The sequence below is a fragment of the Microcaecilia unicolor genome, chromosome 11, assembly GCF_901765095.1.
Source record: "Microcaecilia unicolor chromosome 11, aMicUni1.1, whole genome shotgun sequence".
NCBI lineage: Eukaryota > Metazoa > Chordata > Amphibia > Gymnophiona > Siphonopidae > Microcaecilia > Microcaecilia unicolor.
In genome coordinates this window covers 79,463,563-79,476,108 of record NC_044041.1, presented here as the reverse complement: position 1 = coordinate 79,476,108, position 12,546 = coordinate 79,463,563, and positions in this window count along the sequence as shown.

Genomic DNA, 12,546 nt, shown 5'->3' with positions numbered 1-12,546 from the left:
CGCTGCTCTTCCTGTTGCAGGCAGTTTAATAAGAAAGACGGGCAAAAGCTGCGTCTATAGCCTCTGCCACCAAAAAGCGGCTTCCTGCCTGCCTCAGCTGTGCGCTGATCATAAGAGGAAAAAAAAAGCTACACACACGTGTATAAGATGTTCTGGGCATGCGCACAACTGCCACGCTTAACGATTGGCTGTTCTATGCATGCGCTGGGCACTTTTGCTACCGAGCTGCTCGCTGCAAGTCCGTGCAGCTCATTTGCCTGCGATTCCCTTTGGTAATCGCTTGCTAACTCGGTAAATTGCGCATTGAGATACTCATTATAATTTACCGAGTTGGAAATAGCGAGCGATTCCCAAAGGGAATCGCAGGCAAATCAGCTGCACGGACTTGCAACGTGCAGCTCGGTAGTGAAAGTGCCCAGCGCATGCATAGAACAGCCAATCGTTAAGCGTGGCAGTTGTCCGCGTGCCCAGAACATCTTTTACACGTGTGTGTAGCTTTTTTTTTTTCTTCTGATCAGCGCACAGCTGTGGCAGGCAGGAAGCCACGTTTTGGTGGCAGAGGCTGTAGAAAGATGCAGCTTTTGCTGTCGATCCTGAGTGCGTGCTATGGACCCAGCTTTTGCCCACCTCAATGCTCAATGTTGTTTCCAGGGACTTTAATGCACCTGCCCCTCAGATAGATGAAGGTGTTCCTTTGTGCTGCAGGTTTACTGTGTGTCTGCCTGGACATGGATTTGCAAACTCCTCTATTTGCATGTGCAAGTCTGTACAGAGCCCTGACTAGGCTGGACGCTCTGAAGATAGGCACGTGAGTGCACCATTCAGCTAGTACACCTGTAGTGACTCCTGCTGTTAAGGTATGGGAATGCAGGACACAGCTAGTGCTTCAGTGCTTTCTTCCAGCTGTGTCCCGGGATCAATACTTGAAGGCCTGCTGTGGGTGACTTCTGTCACGGTGGCAGTGAATGAGGCTCGTGCCGCTCTGAATAGGCACACCATAATGACCTCCCTCTTAACATCGAATTTCCCAAACAGGGAAAGTGCCAATGAAAAGGTCACCACTGGGGTCAAGCAGAAAGGTCAAGGGTTGTAAAGCTGGAGCACCAGATGTGGGCAAATCATTCAGGAAAGACAACAGATAAGAGAGAGATGAGGTCAGTTTGCTTTTGGCTGGTGTGGCCCGCCTCCGGCACCCTTCTCCTGCCAACACACACCCTCCCACACCTCTAGGCCTGTATCCTTCTAAGAAAGAAGACTACAGAATTCAAGTGGAAGTCTCCCCATTCTGATCCATCCTGGTTCACACCCTTCTTCACCTAGATATAATAGCAGGGCTTTTTTTGAGGGGGTACTTGGGGGTACTGAGTACCGGCACCTTTTCCATTGTCTGCTAAAATTGATCCATGGTCCAAAGTTGTCCTGTCTCTTCTCTTCTCTTCTCTGCTTTCCACCTCTCCCTGTGCTTCCTTCTTCCTTTTCATTTTCCCATCTTTCACCTCCCTCCTCCTTTTCTGATATATAATGTTAGCCATTGATTAGACACTATTGTCCAATATTTGTCTCAATCTTGAAATCAGAAGAATCATGAGGGCTGAAATGGAATGTCTTCTCTCATGCGCCCCTCCCCTCCCCTCCCCTCCCCCTCCCCCTGCTTAGAAATGATGGCCAGCATGTTGCTGACCCTTCTCCTCCTCCTTCCACATGGGGACAGCGACATTGCCTCGGCAACCAAGTGTGGTCAGCGTTTTCCTGACCTTTTGACCCCCGCAGGGCGCCCGCTTCTTCGGCCAGGGTCAGAGAGGTCAAGGAATCTCATTTTTATTCGAGGCTCTTTTCCACACTGACCAGTTGGGGTTAATTAATTCTGAAGTGAAAAAGCTGGAGGAGGAGATTAAACAACCAGAATGAACGCGCGCACACACACACACACACACACACACACACGCACACGCACACGTGCGCGCACACACACATAGACACACACACACATATATATATATAGTCCTGTTGAAATTGGGGTGTGGGGAACTGAAAAATATATAATGAAAAATACTTGGAGAGGGAGAGGAGGACAGAGGGATTGGAATTAGTGATAATACCACAGTTTCAGGGACTTGGGGTTGTTGGGGGTCTAAACCATGCTTTCTATGACTTGAATGAATCTCTGGACCTCTTTCACTCTCTGTTGCATTGTAATTTGGTAGTAAGGATAACACTACTATACCACAGTCTGTACAGGGCAAAAGATTTAAAAAAATGTTACAGGAGCTGCTGCTCCCCAGAGGTGCTTGGAATAATAGAGTAAACTAAAAGGGAAGGGAATGGAGAATGTGGTCCTTCTGGCTTGTCCCCACCCTTCATGTCACTGAGAGACTGTCTGTCAGACAGAAGAATGAGGGACACATCTGTGGCAGTCCATGTGGGCAGCATCTAGGGAGAAGGCCATTGCTTGGCTTAGAGTCAGGGAAGCATCTGTACTCAGATACTCTAGGGCAGTGTTTCCCAGGTCCAGACCTGGAGTACCTCTTGCCAGTCAGGTTTTCAGGATATCCACAATGAATATGCATGAACTTGATTTGCATACACTGCCTTCATTATACACAAATCTCTTTCATGCATATTACATAGTAACAAAGTAAATGATGACAGATAAAGACCTGTAAGGTCCATCCAGCCATCCAGTCTGCCCAACAACATAAACTCATTACATGGTATGTGATACTTTATATGTATACCCGAGTTTGATTTGTCCTTGCCTTTCTCAGGGCACAGACCATAGAAGTCTACCCAGCACTGTTCTTGTATTAAAAGTTCTGAAGCTAACGTCAAAGCTCCTTAAAATTTACACTCCAGCCCATCGCTATCTATTCAGTCACGATCAGGACATAGACCGTAGAAGTCTGCCCAGCTCCAATTTTGTTTCCCAATTACCCTGCGTTGCCACCTAATCTCTGCATGCACGAGGAGAGACTTGCTGACCTGAACATGTATACCTTGGAGGAAAGGAGAAACAGGGGTGACATTCAAATATTTGAAAGGTATTAATCCGCAAATGAACCTTTTTCAGAGACGGGAAAGCGGTAGAACTAGAGGACATGAATTGAGGTTGAAGGGGGGCAGACTCAGGACTAATGTCAGGAAGTATTTTTTCACAGAGAGGGTGGTGGATATGTGGAATGCTCTCCCGTGGGAGGTGGTGGAGATGAAAACGGTAATGGAATTCAAACATGCGTGGGATAAACACAAAGGAATCCTGTTTAGAAGGAATGGTTTTGCGGAATCTTAGCGGAGATTGGATGGTGACGCTGGTAATTGGGAAACAAAACGGGAGCTGGGCAGACTTCTACGGTCTATGCCCTGATCGTGACTGAATAGATAGGGATGGGCTGGAGTGTAAATTTTAAGGGGCTTCGACGTTAGCTCCAGAACTTAGTACAAGAACAGTTGATATTCATTGTGGATATCCTGAAAATCTGACTGGCAAGGGGTACTCCATGTCTGGACTTGGGAAACACTGCTCTAGGGGGTGAGGGGAAAGTTCTGTACTTCACAGAGATTGAGGGTGCCTGGCTGTTGATTGGCTTTGAGGGGGGAAGGACTACTACCTCTACTACTAATCATTTCTATAGTGCTACTAGACATAGTGCAGGTACTTTCTCTGTCCCTAGAGGGCTCACAATCTAAGTTTTTGTACCTGGGGCAATGGAGGGTTAAGTGACTTGCCCAAGGTCACAAGGAGCTGCAGTGGGAATTGAATCCATGTTGACAGCAGGGGCGTAGCCAGACAACAGATTTTGGGTGGGCCAAGGCAAGAATTGAGTGGGCACCAAGTGTTCTCCCCCCCCCCCCCCCCCCACCAAATAAAAACCAAATTAGCTCAGCTGGTGGGAAAACGCTTCTTTCCACCTTGGCAGCAGGCATGCACTGAAAACTGAGCATGCGCAGGTGCTGGTGTCGTGGAGAGTAGCGTTTTCATTACCAACAGGGGAAATCTTCAGCTGGTGGAGCTTGGGATTCCCGCCAGTTACCACTAAACATGTGCTACTGTTGGGTGGGCCTGAGCCATAAATGGGTGGGCCCTGGCCCACCCAAGCCCACCTGTGGCTACGCCACTGGTTGACAGGATCAAAGCACGAGCACCAACCATTAGGCCACTCTTCCCTCCCTTTTATCTTTTATCTATTTTATTATTTATTTATTGGGATGTATTAACCTCCTTTATGAAGAGATTCACCCAAGGCAGTGTACAGAAGGTACAGTTTAACTTAAAATTTACAATTTTGTTAACAGCATAACAATAGTAAAATGACCAAGTATAAACAAAAATACAATAAGGTAAATGTGAAAACAGTAAATTGAATGCTAATAATAGAACTACCATGAAACAGTATAAAAAATATATATACATTTAACAGCACTGGAATTCAAATAATAGAGATATAAAACGATGTAGGCATAATACTAAAGAAATATCTAATATGCACACATAAGAACATTCAAATAACATAGCTATAATACTTAATTGGATTGGATTTTGCTCACACCATTTTCAGTATTAGCTCAATGTGAGTTACATTCAGATATACTGTACATAAGTACATAAGTAATGCCACACTGGGAAAAGACCAAGGGTCCATCGAGCCCAGCATCCTGTCCACGACAGCGGTCAATCCAGGCCAAGGGCATCTGGTGAGCTTCCCAAATGTACAAACATTCTATACATGTTATTCCTGGAATTGTCTAACCCCTTTTTAAACTCTGCCAAGCTAACCGCCTTCACCACGTTCTCCGGCAACGAATTCCAGAGTTTAATTACGCGTTGGGTGAAGAAAACCTTTCCGTGTTCCTGGAAGGCTTACAATCTAATGAGTCAATTCATCAAGACTAGTAGTTGGAGCAACTGTGGAGTGAGGGTGGGGCACTACCTGGCATTTCCATCCCAAACTACACCCATGTTTATTTGTAAGAAACTGAAACCAATGTGATAAATTTGTTTTCTACTGACAGTTAAAAAAGGTTTGGGATAAACACAGAGGATCCCTATACAAAGAGGTGTCAAGTTACCCAGTTCCAGGCTGGAGACGTTTTGGTCAGTCCTGGTTTTAAACTTACATCCCAAAGCAGTGTGGGATTTGTAGTGCCTGATCCTGCCCATTGAAATCAGTTCTTCAGGTCCTATAATACACCATGATGGGGTGGTCAGAAATCTAGGTCTGTTCCAAAATCTCCAGCCTGGAACTGAGTAACATGGCATCTCTGTATTATACAACAAGAGGATGGAATCAGAGCAAAGCTTAAATGACTTTCATACTGCCACATAAAGCACAGAGATGTGTAACCTGCAATGAGCGGCAGCTACAACCCTAAACAGGGGAATCTTGCATGGATAGGCAGGTACAACACCCTAAAAAAAGATATATAGAGGGGATAACCTGCATGGAGGGGAAGATGCAACTCCACCCACTGTTCTGGGCAAACTAGTATACATCTGCCATACTTTGTATTATTATTTGAATATTTGTACTTCTGTAATTGTCTATTGCTTATGTTTGATTTATTCTTACTGTACAGCATCTTGAGTGAATTCTTTCAAAAAAGCAGTAAATAAATCCCAATAAATAAATAGATCAATCAAGCTGGATTTTATCTGTAGTCATTTAGTATGTAACTATCATGCTTATTTTCGAAAGAGAAGGGCGCCCATCTTCCGACACAAATCGGGAGATGGGCATCCTTCTCTCAGGGTCGCCCAAATTGGCATAATTGAAAGTCGATTTTGGGTGCCCTCAACTGCTTCCTGTTGCGGGGATGACCAAAGTTCACGGGAGCGTGTCTGCACTGTAGTGAAGGCGGGACTGGGGAGTGATTAGGAGATGGGCGTCCTTGACCGATAATGGAAAAAAGAAGGGCGTCCCTGACGAGCACTTGGCCGACTTTACTTGGTCCATTTTTTCTTGCAACCAAGCCGTGAAAAGGTGCCCGAACTGACCAGATGACCACCGGAGCGAATCGGGGATGACCTCCCCTTACTCCCCCAGTGGTCACCAACCCCCTCCCACCCTAAAAAAAACTTTAAAAAAATGTTTTGCCAGCCTCAAATGTCATACCCAGCTCCATGACAGCAGTATGTAGGTCCCTGGAGCAGTTTTAGTGGGTGCAGTGCACTTCAGCCAGGCGGACCCAGGCCCATCCCCCCCTACCTGTTACACTTGTGCTGGTAAATGTAAGCCCTTCAAAACAGTGGCGTAGCCAGACTGCCAGTTTTGGATGGGCCTGAACCTAAAGTGAGTGGGCACAAAATTTTCTCTCTACCCCCCTTCCCCAGCAAATGTAGTCACACTAATCAGATGCATTTGTAACACAGGGGTAAAGTGCTGCTTTTCAGTGCATCAGGTTTCAGAAAATAATTTATTTAATAGCCTAACACCCTTTTCAATGAACTTTCGGAGGCCAAAACCTCCTGCCTCAGGTCAGTATAATGCTGTTATGGTATCCTCTCCTGACCTAAGGAAGGAAGTATTGGTCTCTGAAACTTTATTAACACAGGTACCATATTACTTTATCCTAAATTAAAAATAAAATTATTTTCTTTACCTTTGTTGTATGGCCATTTACTTTTTCTCATTGTGTTGCTCCCAGTCTCTAGATTCTGCTTTCCTTCGTCTTTCTCTTGCCAGGGTTTCCTGTCCATTCGTCACCTATGGCTTTTCATCTTTTCTTCACCCTTGATCTCCACATGCCCCTTCCTCTTATTCTCCAGTCTTTCCCTATGTCCTCTCCCTCTTTCCATCCAGCAGCTCCCCTCTTTCTCTCCCCATCCTTCCAGTGTCTCCCCTCTTTCTTTTGCATCCAGCGTCTCCTTTTTCTCCCTACCCTTCCATCCAGTGTCTTCCCTCTTTCTCTCCTTATCCTTCCACTCATCTACCCTCTCTCCTGATCCTTCCATCTAGTGTCTCTATCTCCCCTCTCCTTCTATCCAGTGTCTATCTCTCTACCCTTTTCTGTTCAGTCTCCTCCCTCTCTCCACATCCTTCTAGTTTCTCTGCTTTTTCTCTGCATCCTTTCATCCATCTCCCCTCTTTCTCTCCCTATTCTCCCATGTCCAGCAGCTCTCTCCCTTCTAGTCCCTTCTTCCTCTTCTTCCCTTGTCCAGCAGCTCTCCAGCCCCTTCCTCCTCTCCATCCCATGTCCAGTAGCTCTCTCCCTTCCAGCCAGTCCCTTCTTCCTCTCCCTCCCATGTCCCAGCAGCTTTCTCCCTTCCCTCCAGTCCCTTCTTCCTCTCTCTCCCATGTCCCAGTAGCTCTCTCCCTTCCCTCCAGTCCCTCTCCCTCCCTTGTCCAGTAGCTCTCTCCCTTCCAACCAGCACCTGTCCCTTCCCACTCTCCATTCAGTAACTGTCTCTTCTAAATCTTCCTCCTCCCCTTCTTTCTGACTCTTTCTTTCAGGATCCCATCCAGCCCCTCTCTTCCTCCTTCCAACCAGCATGTGTCCCTTCCCTTTCTCACTCTGACCCTCCCATCCAGCTCCTGTCCCCTCTGCCATCTTCCCCTTTCCTTCCAGCATCTGACCTCTTTCCCTTCCCCTCCCTCTGACACCCCATTGCTGCTAATGCTCCATCTTAAGTGCCTCGCGTCTGTTGCTCTGTCTGCCCTGCTCTGCCTGCAGCTGTAAGCGATTTGCTCGTTGGCCCTTCCTTCACCGTGTCCCCCCCCTCGCGGAAATAGGAAGTTACATCAGAGGGCGGGACACGGTGAAGGAAGGGCCGATGAGCAAATCGCTTTACAGCTGCAGCAGCGCAGAGCAGGGTAGAGAGAGCAGCTAACGCGAGGCGCTTCACCGTCCGATTCTTCTTTTAAGGTTGGGTTCCGGGAGGTCTGCTCCTCAACGGAGCTGCGACGCCGGCAGGGCGGATCGCCCTGCCTTGGTACGACGATGTTGGGGCGGGCCTGGAGGGAAAGTGGGTGGGCCTGGGCCCGTCCAGGCCCACCCGTGGCTACGCCCCTGCTTCAAAACCCACCCGAAACCCACTGTACCCACATGTAGGTGCCCCCTTCACCCCTTAGAGCTATGGTAGTGGTGTACAATTGTGGGGAGTGGGTTTTGGAGGGGGGGTTGGGGGGCTCAGCACCCAAGGTAAGGGAGCTATGCACCTGGGAGCAATTTGTGAAGTCCACTGCAGTGCCCCCTAGGGTGCCCGGTTAGTGTCCTGGCATGTAAGGGGGCCCAGTGTACTACGAATTCTGGCTCCTCCCACGACCAAAGGGCTTGGAGTTGGTCGTTTTTGAGATTGGCATCTTCGGTTTCCATTATGGCCGAAAACCGGGGACAATCATCTCTAAGGTCGACCATCTCAACATTTAGGTCGACCATCTCTATAATCGACCTAAATGTTGAGATTTGGGCGTCCCGACCGTATTATCGAAACGAAAGATGGACGCCCATCTTGTTTCGATAATACGGGTTTCCCTGCCCCTTCGCTAGGACGTCCTTAGAGATGGGCACCCTTAGAGATGGTCATTCCTGTTCGATTATGCCCCTGCTCGTAACATAGACGAGGCAGAAGGAAATTGTCTGGCCCAGTATTAGACCCGTTGGGAACCAGAGCAGAACAGAAGGAGTATGGCCTGAAGCTCTTCCTCAGTGACATCACTCAGTTTTGCCAAGGTGGGGGGGGGGGGGGAGCTGGGTGGCTCTTCTCACCCTCTCCTCTAAAACTGGACTTGCAAAGATTATGGCTGCAGGTTCCACATCTGAATTCTAAGAACAGCTTAGCAGATACTGTCTACCCCAGGCCTTCTCCCTGAGGCTCTTGGTACTCCTGGAATCTGGCAGTGTATTTTGTGCTTCTACCTGAGGGTCTTGGTACCTACTGGAGTCTGGCATTGTATTCTATGATTCTCCTTGAGGGTCTTCGTACCCCCTGGAGTCTGGTAGTATGTTTTATGGCTCTTCCTGAGGGTCTTGGTACTCCCTGGAGTCTGACAATGTGTTGGTTCTCAGTGACTGTGAGTTAGGGAGAAAAGAAAAAAGAAAAGCTAGCACGGGGAGGGGGGAGTTTTAAAGCAAGAAAGATCGATGCAGAGAGTGTGAAGAGAATTAATGTGGGATGGCTGAGGGGCTGAGCAAGCTCTGGAGACTGGAAACTGTGCTAGGGAGGTTGCCTGGAGCAGCAGCTGGAACAAAGACATCTCTTTTAGCCCTTTCCCTTCCAGCCTTTCTCGATCAGTTTTTCAGCATATGGGTTTACTGCAGTGATTTCCAGCTCTGTTCTTGAACAGCAGTTGCAGCATCCAGGCCTGGTTTTCCAGCAAGCCAAAAGGGATATTCATAAATACACGTGCATAGATAAGGTTGATCTGCACACTTGGTTACCCTCAAGGAGAGGATTTAGCTATGTCAAGTTCCAGGAGGGAGATTTTGGGCCAGTTCTGGATTTCTGACATCCCCATCCAGTTGCATTATGGTACCTGCAGCACTGAGCTCAGTGAGTAGAATCAGGGACTACAATTACCACACTGCATTGGGATGTGAGTTTAAAACCAGGACTGGCTCAAACGTTTTCCTCCTGGAGCTGGGTAACTTGGCAGCTTTGAGCTCTTATTAAGCAGTCCAACTTTTGGAAATAAAACTTCCCAGATTTTAAGTGCTCAGGAGCTGGGGGACTGGCCCATGGTTGTCTCTGTATATTTTTATTCAAATAAACCTTAGAAAGATACAAGAAATGGTGCTGTAACATAGTAACATGTAACATGTTACTATGTTACAGCACCAGCACAGACACCAAATTACCCAGTTGCAGGCTGGAGATTTTGGACAGTACTGGATTTCTAACCACCCCATCATGGTGCATAATGGGACTTGAAGCACTGATTCCACAAATCCCACACTGCTTTGGGATGCAAATTCAAAGTCTCCAGCCCGGAACTTGGTAACTTGACATCTCTGCACCAGTCCCGGGGAGCTGCCATGAGTCTGGTGTTCAGTGTAAGTAAGCTATGCAAATGAATGCTCCTCAGATATTACATGAATACTCTTTCTGATCATTCTGAAAACCAGACCTGCAGGGGGCTCCTGGAGTGAAAAGAAAGGAGAAATCTGGGTAAGACTAAAAGAGGGTGAAGCCTCCTGCTAGCTCTAGAGCAGTATTTCTTAAGTCTGTTCTGGAATACTCCCTTGCCAGTCAGGTGTTTATGACACTCAGTGTATGCAAATCAATCTCATGCATATTCATTGTGGATATCCTGAAAACCTGACTGGCAAAGGAATACTCCAGGACCGACTTGGGAAACACTGCTCTAGAGCAGGGGTTCTCAACCCAGTCCTTGGGACACATCTAGGCAGTCAGGTTTTCAGGATTTCTACAATGAATATGCTTGAGAAAGAGTTGCATTCCCAGAAGGCAGTGCATGCTACTCTATCTCATGCATATTTGTTGTGGATATCCTGAGGACTGGTTGAAAACCACTGCTCCTAGAGGAAAGCTATGTGCTTTGTACAGTGTACCATTGGGATGTGCATTCATTTGAAACAAAATGGGAAGTGCCAATGACATTTTTAACATGAAATGATAGCAAAAAACCCCACACAAAATTTCTTGTTTTTTTTCTCTTGTCAATATTTGCAGATTATTATTGACAACATTGGCTTCCGGAAAGGTTGCTGACTGGATCCAGAATCTCCCAACAGGGTTGATTCAGTCCTGGGTTTACTCTGTTCCATTCAGGGACTTGTAATTCTGATTTTCTTGTTGCATTCCTCAAGAAAAACAAGACTGCAAACCCTGTAAGCAATTATATAAACCCAGGACGGATCAATCCTGTAGGGCAAATTTGGATCCAGTTGGCAACGTTCCATTTAAAATGAGAAAAAGAAAAAAAAATTGAGGAGGAAACAAAAAATTCCATACATGACAAAGGAAACAACAAAACAAAATTCTTGGCCTGTACACCCTGAGTGTGCAACCCTTCAAAAGTAAACTAGACCCTGCTTAGTTGGTAGGTTTACAAATTGCCTTGCACTTTACCCAGTCCCTGGGGGGCAGCCATGTACAGTGATTGAGAAAGGTGAGAAGTGCTAGTTACTTTAATTAGAGTTAGTTATTCTACCTTTGGGGAAACATTCCCCACTGGTGAGCAGCACTGTTCCTAGCAGCCAGTTCCCATCAGGCACCATCGGAAGACATCATCCCAGGAATCAGCCTGCAGGATGGGGGGGGGGGGGGGGGGGGGGGGGGGGAGCTGAGGGCAGCTTTCTGTGCCTCTAGAAAGTATAGGCAAGAATAATTATATTTAGGACCACTGAGTTGAACGGCATCCGATCCCTGGTGAGACTTCATGGAAAGGGTGGTGAATGTGTGGAACTGCTTCCTGGTGAAGCTGATGGAGACAAAGACAGTATTTGAATTTAAGAAAGCTTAGGAAAAGTGCCTGTAAGGGAGAGGAAGGGATAGTGGATGGCATGGATGGGCAGACTAAATAGACCATATGGTCTTTATCTGCCTTCATTTTTCTCTGTTTCTATGTTGGTTTGTTTGATTTTTTTTATGTTCTAAATCTCAGGCCAAACCTAACAGAGATGTGCATTTGGAAACAAAATGATAATAAATAGAAATAAAACAAAACATTGAAAATAAGATGATACCTTTTTTTTTGAGTAATATAATACATTTTTTGATTAGCTTTTGAAGGTAACCCTTCTTCAAATCGGAAATAAGCAAATGTTGACAAATATCGGAATATATATGTGAAACACAAAAGCTTTCCAATGATAGTCTTACAGGAAGAGGGTGGGGTGGGTTAGGTGAGAAACAGGGAGAGATAGATGGGTGATAACAAAATGAAAAATGCAATAAAACAGGCATCTTTCATTTTCTTTTGAGAATGAACCAAAAACATCTGATAATGAAATTCATTTTTTGTTTTCTTTAGCTTTATTGTTTTTTTAGCACAGTCTAAGACCAAAACAAAAATGGAATAGAACAGCAAAAAAATAAACCTCCAAGAAACAAAACAGAAAATATATTTTTATTTTATTTATTAGGATTTATTTACTGTCTTTTTGAAGGAATTCACTCAAGGAGGAGTACAGCAAGAATACATCTAACATAAGCAATAGACAATTACAGCAGTAAAAATATTAAAATAACAATCCAAAATATGGCATAGTATGCTACATTACAATATTAACACAGTATACAATAAAATATTTTAATTGACAACATAGGGTGTAAGCAAAGATGGAACATATAGAAAGCCTGAAAGTCCTGCAAAACAAAATGGTTTGTCCATTTCTACTGTACATTGGTAAAGAAAAGAGCCAGGCAGTTCACTAACAATAGGTCCAAGGTAATAGATGTTTCCCAAGTAGGTCTTGGAGTACTCCCTTGCCAGTCAGGATTTCAGGATATCCACAATGAATATGCATGAAAGAGAGCTGCAAACAATGGAGGCAGTGTATGCAAATCAATCTCATGCATATTCATCGTGGATATCCTGAAAATCTGATGGGCAAGGAAGTACTCCAGGACCAACTTAGGAAACACTGCAA